This window comes from Myotis lucifugus, unplaced genomic scaffold (genome assembly GCF_000147115.1).
Source record: "Myotis lucifugus unplaced genomic scaffold, Myoluc2.0 scaffold_5, whole genome shotgun sequence".
Classification (NCBI taxonomy): Eukaryota; Metazoa; Chordata; class Mammalia; order Chiroptera; family Vespertilionidae; genus Myotis; species Myotis lucifugus.
In genome coordinates this window covers 6,796,491-6,808,660 of record NW_005871053.1, presented here as the reverse complement: position 1 = coordinate 6,808,660, position 12,170 = coordinate 6,796,491, and positions in this window count along the sequence as shown.

Sequence of the window (12,170 nt, the reverse complement as noted above, 5' to 3'; positions counted from 1 at the left end):
TTCCTCTCCCTCCCACCCCCTTTTTATCACAGAAGACTCTGGAGGGAAGAAATTCAAAGTAGTAAACTTTGGCCTTCAAGCTTTGGCCTTCAAGATATAAAATGGTAGGAGTCTGCAAGCTGTAGCATTGACCATGGCCTTTGTGTAAATTAGAATCCTGGCTCTCCAGGCAGAATCGTCTCTGCAGAATTTTGCCCATCCCTGTTTTCCTTGCTGGTAAGCAGCAATATTCATTCTGAGTACTGCTGCTTCCCATTGCCTGAGAGTACTGTCAAGAGGAAAAACGATAATTGTTACACTGAAGTTATTGCATTTTTGTGACACGGGCTAAATGGCTTGTAGTATAATCAAAACTAAGAAGGGAAAGATACCCTTTTCAATCTGAAATCCCACCCAGCTCCAAATAAAAATTTCCAATTGCAATGTGATGTCCCCGTGGTAATTTGGTAGCAAAATCTCTGTGGGATTTTTCCATTGCATGCTCCCCCATTGTGTACCAAGAGAATGTGGGCAGACTTCAGCTTACGTAAAAGAACTCCTCTGCTCAGGCTCCACCCTCTCATCCCTCATCTTGCTCAGCACTGCAGCCTTCTGGGGTTTATGTATTAAAGAATCCACGAGACTCAAAGTTTCCAGTTAGGTTGCCTAGACAGACAAATGTGCAAACACTCCCTTCCTCTTCCCCCTTCTCCCTGCTGGGTTATGTCTTGGAGCACATGTGACTCCACTAGTCACTAAACAAGTTCCAGCACCCGGACAAGCTAAGCCTCCTTCTGGACACTTAACCAGAAGGAGCCATGCTGTGTACGGTGTGAGGCTGGAGGCATGCTCTGGGAGAACTGCAGAGAAGGGTTGGTTATCTAAGAGAGGAGGATCACACCACACCTGGCAGCAGGCAAATGAGTTCTCTGGTGCAGGTGTTTGCACAGGGTGCTGCCTAGACATCTCTGATGGGAAACGAGAATAGTAGCAACCAACAGACACATCCTGAAACCCACGGTCTCTTTTCATTTCACTTGAACACCTTGGGGATTTTTAGGTGTGAAGACATGTCCTTTCCACAGCTGACCATGACCCAGCCACCAATGTTGCTGGGACATCTGAACCTATTTCCTGAACTCCGCTGCATAGTAGTTGTGAAGGTGGGCTCCAAGCCAGATGTCCCAAATTTGAGCCCTGGAGCTGGGAGGTGTGGTGTGAGAGCGAGGGAGGAGTAGCTCCGAAGGGGAAGTGGAGGCGTTCCAGAGAGGAAGGAGCAGCGGCTGTGGAGGAAGTGAGACCAGCTTGCCCACACGTTAGCACTGTCAACTGGACCACATTAGAGAGCCTCTGTACACTTCAACCTCCACACAGTGTTAATAGTATCATCTGGTGAGGGTTCTTGGGAGGACTCGATGAGATTAAATTGTAAAAATGTATGTGAAGTGTCTGGGACATAACAGGTTCTCCATGAAAGGGAATCTAAATAAAAAGTTAGATCTAGCTTCTCTCTGCTCTCTCTTCCTATTAGACATTCTCTAAGGTTCTCTGGACTTGTTACCCTGTTCATCATTCCCTAAGCCCCTGAGGTTTCCTAAATTCAATATAAAAACCCTTTCTAGCTTTGAATCTGGCCTTCTGCATCCCCTGGGTACAGAGCTATTTTTTGTATGTGTTTATTGTTATGGTCAGGATTATTATTAATTTGCCATCAAAAGAAAGTGTATCCTTAACAAGTTAGTCTCTGCATCTCATCTCCACATTTCCAAATCAAAGCCCTGAAATGCACAGCTCAGCCTGCCGATGAAGCAGGCTTTTGAGTTCAGTTTGTGTAGCTTATGCAAAAAAAAAAATGTTCCCCGTGACCTGCCTCCCTAATAATTCTTGGGGCCTGAACTTACGCTCAAATAGTTACATCTGGTTCTGTATTAAACAAATGGGTCAGCAGGGAAAGAAGTGAAAAAAACACACACCAACAAACCCATCCAGCCCCCTCCCATTTTTTCCCTCAGTGTGAAGTCATTTGCTTTTCTTTCTAGCCCATACCAAGTCTTCAGAAGTTGAGCCAGGCAGATGGTGAGGTTATAGCTTGGGCAAAATGTGTTCTAATGTTATCAGCTTTCAAGGAGCACATGGAGCAGAGAGAAAAGATGGTTTGTGGTATTTTTGTTTATTAAATTTGATGGTTGGATTATGACATTTATATTTATTAAATGTACGGAATCTCATCCATCACTGTTGACAGTCAGAACATGTCCTCTGCGGTTGGCATAACTGTCTCTTCCTGCAAAGCGATCGAACATTTATTCTTATTTGGGAGACGAAGAAGAGGTGGAGGAAAAAGAGGATCCGGCCTCGGTGCCGCCGCCCTAGGGAAATGGGAGTAGAGATAAGTGTTATTGTGTTTGAGTCTGTCATGTTCAGAAGCATTTTCCTTGTCTGGGCGGTGAGCCGATTGGATGGTGCTGTGGAGGGATAGTTAGCGGGATGGGAGCCATACAGCCAGTGAACCCCGTGCAGGGAAAACATCTAGAAAGAGGGCTCTCAGCTTTGCCCCATTAAAATCCTGGCATGGGCTATGGTTGAAAGCGTGCCGGGAGGGCTTTGTGTAGTGGCTAGAGCCCTTCAGCAGCCAGGCGTCCTCAGTGGCTCTGGGTTTTATTACCGACCAGATGTGGGCCTCTTGGCTATTTTATTAGAGCACCAGGTGAGCTGATGAAAGGACAGCACTCGAGCTGCCTTCCAGACGGCTCCTGGGTCACTGGAGCTCTGTTTACATGTAAGAGGAGACAAGAGCCCGCGAGCCTCAGGGCTGAGGAGAAGGCACTGTCACCCGTGACGTTGCTCAGTAGGTCTCAAGGTGGAAGAGGTGGTGTGCTTACTCCCGGTTTACGGATCTCTTCCAGAGCGTAACTTTAAAATGTTTTTACAGCCAATGTGCAAATGAACGAGACACATGGGTTCAATCTCTCCAGCCACTCATGATTCCAAAAATAAAAGGTTCATTTAGGTTTGCGCAAACCCAGTACATTTGGAAACCAGTTAACCTAACATATTGCCCGCACAGCCCGAATGGTAAGTATTTAAGGTACTAACCTGGAGAAGGGATTAAGTCCTTTCCCCCGCCCCCCCATCCCACCTCCCTGGCCTCCCTTTTCAGGCTGGTGTTGGGTGCTAACTCCAGTCATCAGTGTCCCAGTCGGTATTCCGACTATGTCCAAGAAAGACTTCAAACATTGTAATAACTACGCATGGTGCCTATTGGGTCCTGGAAATTTCAGGGGAGCACTTTGTAAAGTATGATTGTCTAACCACTGTGCTGTACACCTGAAACCAATACAAAATAATATTGAATGTAAACTGTAATTGAAAAAAAATTAAAAAAACACAGATGCCCACATTAAAAAAAAAAAGATTTCAAGCAGTGTCATGCATTTATGTGGGCAGCTCGCAGTTTTTGACGGCCAGGTATTTCCTTCTCTTTGGCAGACTTAGGACCTGGGAAATAGTTTACCAGAGTACCGTATGGTAGGCTCATTCTTTTTAAACTGGGAAAATAATTGTTCATAGGCACCATGTCATTAATTGAGCATCATGTAGGTGCAGCTGTAGTCTATGTATTATGAGGGCTATTAAACAAAGGTAAATGGCAGTTTATCTTTAGAGAGTTTAAACAAAACATACCAAAAGCCAGGCCTCTATGAAGAGGCACAATTTCCTGCTAGATAGTGTGTGTGTGTGTGTGTGTGTGTGTGTGTGTGTGTGTGAGCTTGCGCATCTGATTACATAAATGGACTATAAACATTTCCAGGGGTGGGAGAGAGTATGGGTCCTGGGTGTTAACAAGGCGAAGGTCACGAGTGCACTTCCCACAAGGACCAATTGGCTCTGCTCCATCCACAGCCCCTCGGAGCCTGCAATGCACTCTGGCTATTCCGCAGGTCATGTGAGTGAAGACAGGGCTCATTTTGGAGGTGGAGTGGAGTGGAGTGGGGGGGGGGGATCTCTAATTCTTCTCTGTCTCTTTCTTAAATAAAAACAAACCATGCAAGATATTATAATTTTAATTCTGCATATAATATATTTAATTCTCATATGCTACTTGAATGGAGTGAATATTTGTGAACACATACCGTATGCAAGTATTCACACACATATGTCCATCTATTTATCTATATAATTTTTTCTCATTTGATTCTCACAACTCTCTGAAGTAGGAACTTAGCATCACCATTTAACTGCCAAAAAAAAATCTTTCCCTGGACAGATGTGCAGTCAATGCCAGGGGAGAGAACAGGGTGTGAGGGCCTGGTGGCCGAGGGGCGCAGGAGGGTCTCGGAGCAGTCCTGAAACCTTTGATCTGTGTTTGCCTCTGGTAGTCACTAGACTCCTGAAAAACAGATTTCAGGGTTGAAACACACCAATTCCACACTCGGAGGGGACTGCTATTTTATTGCCCCAATTAACTGCTTTATTTGTTTATAAATTCTTCCTTTTCTGTTTTATGATGCAGTTGTGGTGTGTTTAATGGAACAGCAAGATTAAGACTGGCAAGATGACTGCATGTTATGTTTCCAAAGCTAATAAGTGGTTTGAATCTAGAATGTTTGTGGCTCTTTCCAAAAATATTTGGTTTCTCTAAAAAGCAACAGCTGTTCCTTTTTATTCCTTTGGAGAATTTGCCTGCCTGATAATAGATGAAACAACAGGGATTTAGTGAAATATAAAAACTCATGATGTTAAAACCCAGCAAGTTGGATTTTAAATCTAAAAGTCATATAGTAATACCAAGAATCTCTTTCTAAAAATATTCTGGCTAAGTGAAATTTTTTGGCTTCTGTGAGCATAGGTATCAATACTAAAAATTCACTTCCCATTAATATTTCCATTGCATTTTGCAATTGGCAAAGCACAGATATGTTTAAAATTTGGATTTCACTATAATTCTGCTAAGCAGCTTAGAGACAATGATTTTTCCTTGTTACAAATGATACAAGTAAGACCCAGAAGAGATGAGGACTTGCCTGGAGTCAGGCGGCTCACCAGTGGGAAGAGCCAGGATTACTATAGAATTTTCCAATGTCTAGCTCAGGGTTCTTTGTCATACCAAATTGTCTAATTATCAAATGGTACCATTATCAAGTAGATGATAGTTAGGCAATGTGATCTGGCCAAGATATCACTGCTCCTGCAGGATGCTGTTGCCATAGCTACAAACCCCAGTGGTGAAAGCATCAGATGGCCTAATTGTGGTCACATGCTAAAGACCCGGCTGTCAGGGGAGGAGTGTGTGGGACCAGAGGAGCCCTCTATGTCTGAGCTGCCCACAGAATGCAGGGCACTGTGCCCCACCAACACTACACCTAGGAAATGGTTCACTCCACACAGGAAATAATGTTGGATGCTGGACAGAGCAAAATGTGGTGATAACGCACCTGCTGGACAAGGCAAGTACAGGCCAAATTGAACCTGGCAAACCAAAGTGACAATAGAGATTTTACTTTACTTCATCCTGCCCTCCCTTTTCTTTCCTTTCTTTTTTTTCTCTCCTCAAAATATCAACTGAAGCAGTGGTTCTCAACCTGTGGGTCGCGACCCCTTTGGCGGTCGAACAACCCTTTCACAGGGGTCGCCTAAGACCATCCTGCATATCAGATATTTACATTACGATTCATAATAGTAGCAACATTACAGTTATGAAGTAGCAACGAAAATAATTTTATGGTTGGGTCACAACATGAGGAACTGTATTTAAAGGGCCAGAAGGTTGAGAACCACTGAAAGGGTAGGGAAAGGAATCCACAGGAAGTAGTTTTTCATATTTAGTGAACCTAAGAGCCACTGGAACTTAATGAGCATTCAGACCCCAAGGTTCTGGCCCCGAGATTCTGATTTCTTAAATGTAAAAAGCAGGGGTGATCCCTTAAACTAAAACAGTTTGGATAGTTTCAAAATATCATTCAATAGTATTTTATTTTAAATAAAGGGATGGTAAAATAACTATCTCACCAAAGTCTCTTTATATTACAGAATGTCTATTCAATTGTTTTTAAAAAATAAACACAGCAATATCAAGCTGGTGTATTAAAGGCTACCACCCATGATTTTCACGAGCTGCTAACATTGGGGTGGGGCTCAGCAGCCTGAGTTTTTAACAGGCCTTCAGGTGACTGTGATGCAGGTGGTCTGCAGACTTCACCTTGAGAACCCCACCTAATGAGTTAGAAGGTTCACAGGAAGCAAGTCTGCTTAGTTGACAGCCGGATGACTCACAATCCAGCTCTGCTTTGGCCCCTGCCTCTGTGCTCCAGTAAATGGGCTGAGTCTCACCCCTCAGTTGCAGGTTTTGCCTCCACTTTTTGCTTCTGAGTCTCGGTAGGGTGACCACTCCAGGCGTCTGTACCGTCAGCTAAGTGGGCCCCTGCCTCAGCTCCCAGTGGAGTCAGTGGTCACCTGTGTGCAGAGAGAGGGAGAGACTCAATGTGTTCCAGTGGGGAAAGAACTGGACTCAAAGTGAGGACGTTTAGTTCTTTGAATTTGTTTGTTTTTTTAAATATATTTTATTGATTTTTTACAGAGAGGAGGGGAGAGGGATAGAGAGTTAGAAACATCGATCAGCTGCCTCTTGCACGCCCCCCACTGGGGATGTGTCCACAACCAAGGTACATGCCCTTGACTGGAATCGAACCTGGGACCCTTGAGTCCGCAGGCTGACGCTCTATCCGCTGAGCCAAACCGGTTAGGGCAGTGCTTTGAGTTTTATGTGTGAACTCTGCCACTCCTTCACCACGGAAGGGGTTGAAGGATTGGTGATAAAAAGGAGGAAAAACAGAAAACCTGTGCTCCCAGCCTCCACTCCTGACTCACTTGATTCATGCTCTGCCTCCCAACATAATTCCTCTAAACCAGCGGTTCTCAACCTGTGGGTCGCGACCCCTTTGGCGGTCGAACGACCCTTTTACAGGGGTCGCCTAAGACCATCCTGCATATCAGATATTTACATTACGATTCATAACAGTAGCAACATTACAGTTATGAAGTAGCAACGAAAATAATTTTATGGTTGGGTCACAACACGAGGAACTGTATTTAAAGGGCCAGAAGGTTCAAAACCACTGCTCTAAACCCTTTTCTAGTTGTTCTGGCACAAGGTAGGAAGCAGTGGGCCAGGGGCCCTGTGCCCATCTCATGAGCTTCACTGCCATATTGCAGTGTGACCTTGAAGGACTTACTTAACCTCTCTGGGTTCAGTTTCCTCATCCAGAAAAAGTAGTTGAAATAATAATCTCTACACTCCTTCTCTAACACTCTAGATTACTTTAATATATTCAGGGCACTTTCTAAAGAACTTGCTAACTTTTCCATGAGAGACAAAATAAAAGGTCACTATTTAGAGCAAGTGCAATTTGTACTAGACATACGAAGAATCTCCTAACAGTAAATAGACTAATGGGTTTGGTCTTTGTATTAGATTGCCAGGGCTGCCTTAACAAAGTACCACAGACCAGGTAGTTTAAAAAACAGAAACTTTTTTTTTCTTGTAATTTACATCTAGAAGTCTGAGATCAAAGTATTAGCAGGGTTGGTTTCTTCTGATGCCTTTCTCCTTGGCTTGTAGATGGCCATCTTCTTACTATATCTTCACATGGTCTTCCCTCTCTGTGTGTCTGGGTCCTAATCTCCTTTTCCTATAAGAACACTACTCATATAAGATAAGGTCCCACTCCACTAACCTCATTTTAACTTAATTGTCTTTCTGAAGACTCTGTCTCCAAACACAGCCATCTTGTAGATACTGGGGTTAGGACTTCAGCCTATGAATTTTTGGGACACTATTCAGCCCATAACAGTCACCAAGGCAGGAACCTTTAGGAGTATGGAGAACATCTGGTACCTCAGCTGGCGTGGGCAAAGAGGAGGATTAGATAGATTCTTGAAGACCTTGTCAATTCTAGGGATTTGTGATATTGTGTAAAGATCCTCAAACACAATACCCCACCACCAGGAATGTGAATAAAGAAGGAGTGCAAAAAACAAAGCAGGAAAATCAAATAAAACAACAAATGATTGGTACTTCAGAGAGAGCAAAGGTGGAAAAGATCCTCGAAGCATTTACATTTGGGGCAGTTTCATTGCATCATCAGGACAGACGTACTTTATCACACAGCCATTATTGTTTGATCTGTGCCTGTGGGTTAACTTTTAGAGAGAATAGGAGACTATTTCACATAAATTCCACTTTTGGCAAATGCAAAACCAGGATTCTGCTGAGGACAGGAAAAATTCATGATGCAATTCCACATATCCTCATGGGTGCCTTTTCATGGCTCAGAAGGGGGGCGGGGAGAAGAATTCTTTTGCAACATCGCTATGAAAGAATACTTTACAGATTACTCTTTCTGATTGTTTGGACAGTAAAAGCAAGTAATGAGTCTCTCACCACATATCTCTGGTTTTTATTGCCGCAATAACCTATCTGTCTCCTTAGGTACATTCTCAGCTGCATAGAGTGCTGGCAGGAGAAATAGTGCTTGGGTTCTGTGCTCAGGGCTTGATCCAGGCCATTCCTACCTATGGCTTGCCGGTTCACTGATGACCACCTTTGTTTTTCCATTGGAAGGAGTTGTACATCCCCCTACTGGGGATCGAACCCAAAACCTGGGCATGTGCCCTGACTGGAGATCAAACCGTGATGTCCTGGTTCATGGGTTGATGCGCAACCACCAAGTCACACCAGCCGGGCACCAGTGCAAAGTTTGATGTCACTGTAGTTAGTCGTGACCTCTGATGTCAAACCTGTACACTGATATGTATTTATTTAAGCAAAACCTTGCCTGAGCCTCTGGGTCCCCTAAGACTGGTTAGGGGGTCTCTTGGTTCTTGTATCATCCAGTCAGTAATCCTCCATCAGAGCGCTCATTGTATTTGCCTATTTTCTCCTCTATGGATACCCAACAACTGGGGGGCAAGGACTCTAACTTGTTTCTGTTGCATTCCCAGTGCCTAGTGAAAGGCCGGCACATGAGAGGGCACATTTGTTGAATTAATGAAAACTCTGTATAAAAGTTCCTATGCCAAGTTTTTCAAGCCCAACCTCTGAGATAAGTGGGTGGCCTGGTAGACATACTAGAGATAGAGTAGGAATCTGAAGACAATTTATTTTCCCAGAGTTTTAATATTGAATTAATTAAATTAGGGAAATTCAGAGAGTTGATTTTCTTTGTTTATTTGTTGTTGTTTTTTTGTAAAACAATCAGGCAGACAAATTATATATAGTTGATAATTAAATTTCCAACACAATATTAAAACTTACCAATGGTGAACCAGCAATGCAATGTAATATCGGGAAAGCACTCTGATCTAGGAATTAGCATAATTGAGTTCTGATTAAGTAAAGAGCTATGTTATTTGGGGAAAATTATTTGCTATCTCTGAGATCCCGTCCTTATCTCTAAATGATTCTATTTGACACTTAACATGGGGAATGGCCAAGGTCTTTTCAATGCTGAAATCCTGTCTCTGTGGCCTCCTAATTCTATGTGATATGACTCAATCTTTCCCAAAGTGTGTGCTATGGAATGTGGGTCACTGGTGGGATGCAACATGACTTTAAGTGTACCTGAGTGAATATTTTTAATTTTAATAATTTATTGAACTCACTAAATGGGCAGGACACCATAAGGTACAATCAGGAAATAGTACTGTTTTTAATTCTTTATTGCCATCCTACTTTGTCAGACCTCCATCCTGCTGATGGGTGATATTCTAGACCAGTCTCATGCTCATGTATTAAAAATTCCAGTCAAATGATAATCCAAATTTCAATCTTTCATCCAATTCAGAGTTTTCACCCTCCACCATCTGGTCCTTGATCTAGAAGGAAAACAGTAGAAAAGGGAACAATATTTTACTTTGCTCTCCTTGATGCATGGATTCCAATTCATAGTATTGCTTTTGGCTCTCCCAAAATCAAGGCCAGGAGGAAGAGGTGGATTAGAAGAAAACAGAAAGACTGGCTGTCTTGGAGCTGTTGTAAGCTTGTGGTCAGTGCCTTCCTATGACAGAGGCCCAAGCTGGCTCTCTCTGGGGGTGTTTTATAGGAGATGCTTCCACCACCCCACAAAAGAGCACTGTGCAATGAGCTGATGGACTCTCTTTCTAACTTTGTATGACACAGCCATTATTCCTATCTTTTGGCAGTTTATCCCCTTTTTCTGCTGGGGTGCAGCATCCTTTCAAGATGGTCTAACCCCACTACTTTCTGGGGCATCACCCTGTGGCTCACAGGAGCTCCCATACCTTGCTCTGTCTGTCATATACAGTTGCTCCACTTGGCCCTCTCTCCTTGTGCCGCTGTCCAGGGCAGCACCTGCCAACCTCTTGCCCTCTGACTTCTTCATTTCTCCAAACTCCAGGGAACACAATTTGGGGGTCTCCTAAGAAGTCACTAATACTACTAATACTTTGGAGCTGTCAAAGGCTTCCATCTGCTGAGGGAGTAAGAGGCCAGCCTCCATGTCTCTATGTATCATTAATCTCTCTGAGTGGGTTTCTTGAGGCCTCGTTGCTTTATTTCAAGTTTGAGGTGGAAGAGCTCATAGGAAAGGCAGGAAGACACCATAGTACTCTCTAATGAGGTATCCTCCTCCTGAAGGGTTTTTAACTATTTATTTATTTATTATTGAATTTATTGAGGTGTAATTGATTAATAAAATTATATAGGTTCCAGATGTACAATTCTCTAATACATCATCTATATATTGTAGTGCATGCTCACCACCCCAACTTCTCTTGCTCATCTCAAAGGACCACCTATTAGCACACTGCTTTAGATTACTGGGGTATGTCTCATCACCTTTTTTAAAACTTTGAAACTTTAGCCAATATTCTGAAGTGGCCAAAAAAGTCCCCTTTCGCATCCTGTTATGTATGTATTTTACTCTATTTCAGAAATGATATAACTTACCAAGTGTATGATTTCATACATATTATTGTTTAAGATTAGAATGGATACAAAAAGTAGTAGGAACTTTAAAGAAAAATAAAATGAATAATAAGATAAGTGACTCATGGATACAGCAAAAACCCTCATGGTAATATTCTTAGAATGTCGTGTTAAGTGGGAGAATGTAAAGATGAAACAGCACATTCTTCTTCTTTCTGGCCCAACTGTGACCAAAACAATGCTTGTTCTGGACTAAACACCAAACTTTCACTCCATTGTAGCCAACCCAGTACAGGACATTTCCTTCATCAGCCTCAGTCAATCCCTCCAAGGTTCTCATTAAAAGTGAGACAATGCTCATTTCTAAGTTATATGAAAGTAATGTGTTTCCTCTATCAGGGTGAGGAATTATTGCAAAATATAAAGTAAGTGCTAAGTAAGGTGGTCATACACAGAATTATAAAGATCTGCATAAATAACTGACCTGTAGTTAGCTAAAAATAGGAGATAGATAAAAGTACCTTTTAAGGTACTTAGTATCGGGAAAGCAACACATTGAAAACACCAAGAGAAGATTTAAAAACACGGATTTCCATGAAAAAGAGACTTTGTTAGTAAAAGAGCACTAAATAAGAATAAAAAATTCCAACTCTGCAACTTGCAGATAGTATGATCTTGGGTAAGTCCCTGAGCTCAGCTTTGTAGAAATAACCCTCAGAACTATACCGGAAATGCACAAAGATCCAGTGAGATAGTGCATGTGAAACAGAACATTCCACAGAGCCCAGCCCAGAGCTTCATCAGTCAATAGATGCTAGTTAGTCATTAAAAAAACCTTCATGATGTGTAATATACATACATAAAATATAACAATTTTAAGGTATAACTTGATGTGTTTTGACAAACATATATAATCATATAACTGACACCACAGTGGTGTTATAGAATACTTCCATCACCCCAAAGTGTTCCATAATGCTCCATTGCTATCAATTCCTCCCATACCCCTGTCTTCATTGTTTGTAGAATTTTATATAAGTGGAATCATGCAGTCTGTAATCTTTTGTGTCTGGCTTCTTCCACTTGGCATGATACATTTAATATTTATCCATGATATCGCATGTATCAGTTCTTTTTTATTGCTGTCTAATATGTTATTATGTGGATAGACAGGATTTTGTTTATTCATTGACCAGTTGGTGGACATTTGGCTTGTTTCAAATTTCTGGCTATTACAGAACAAAGT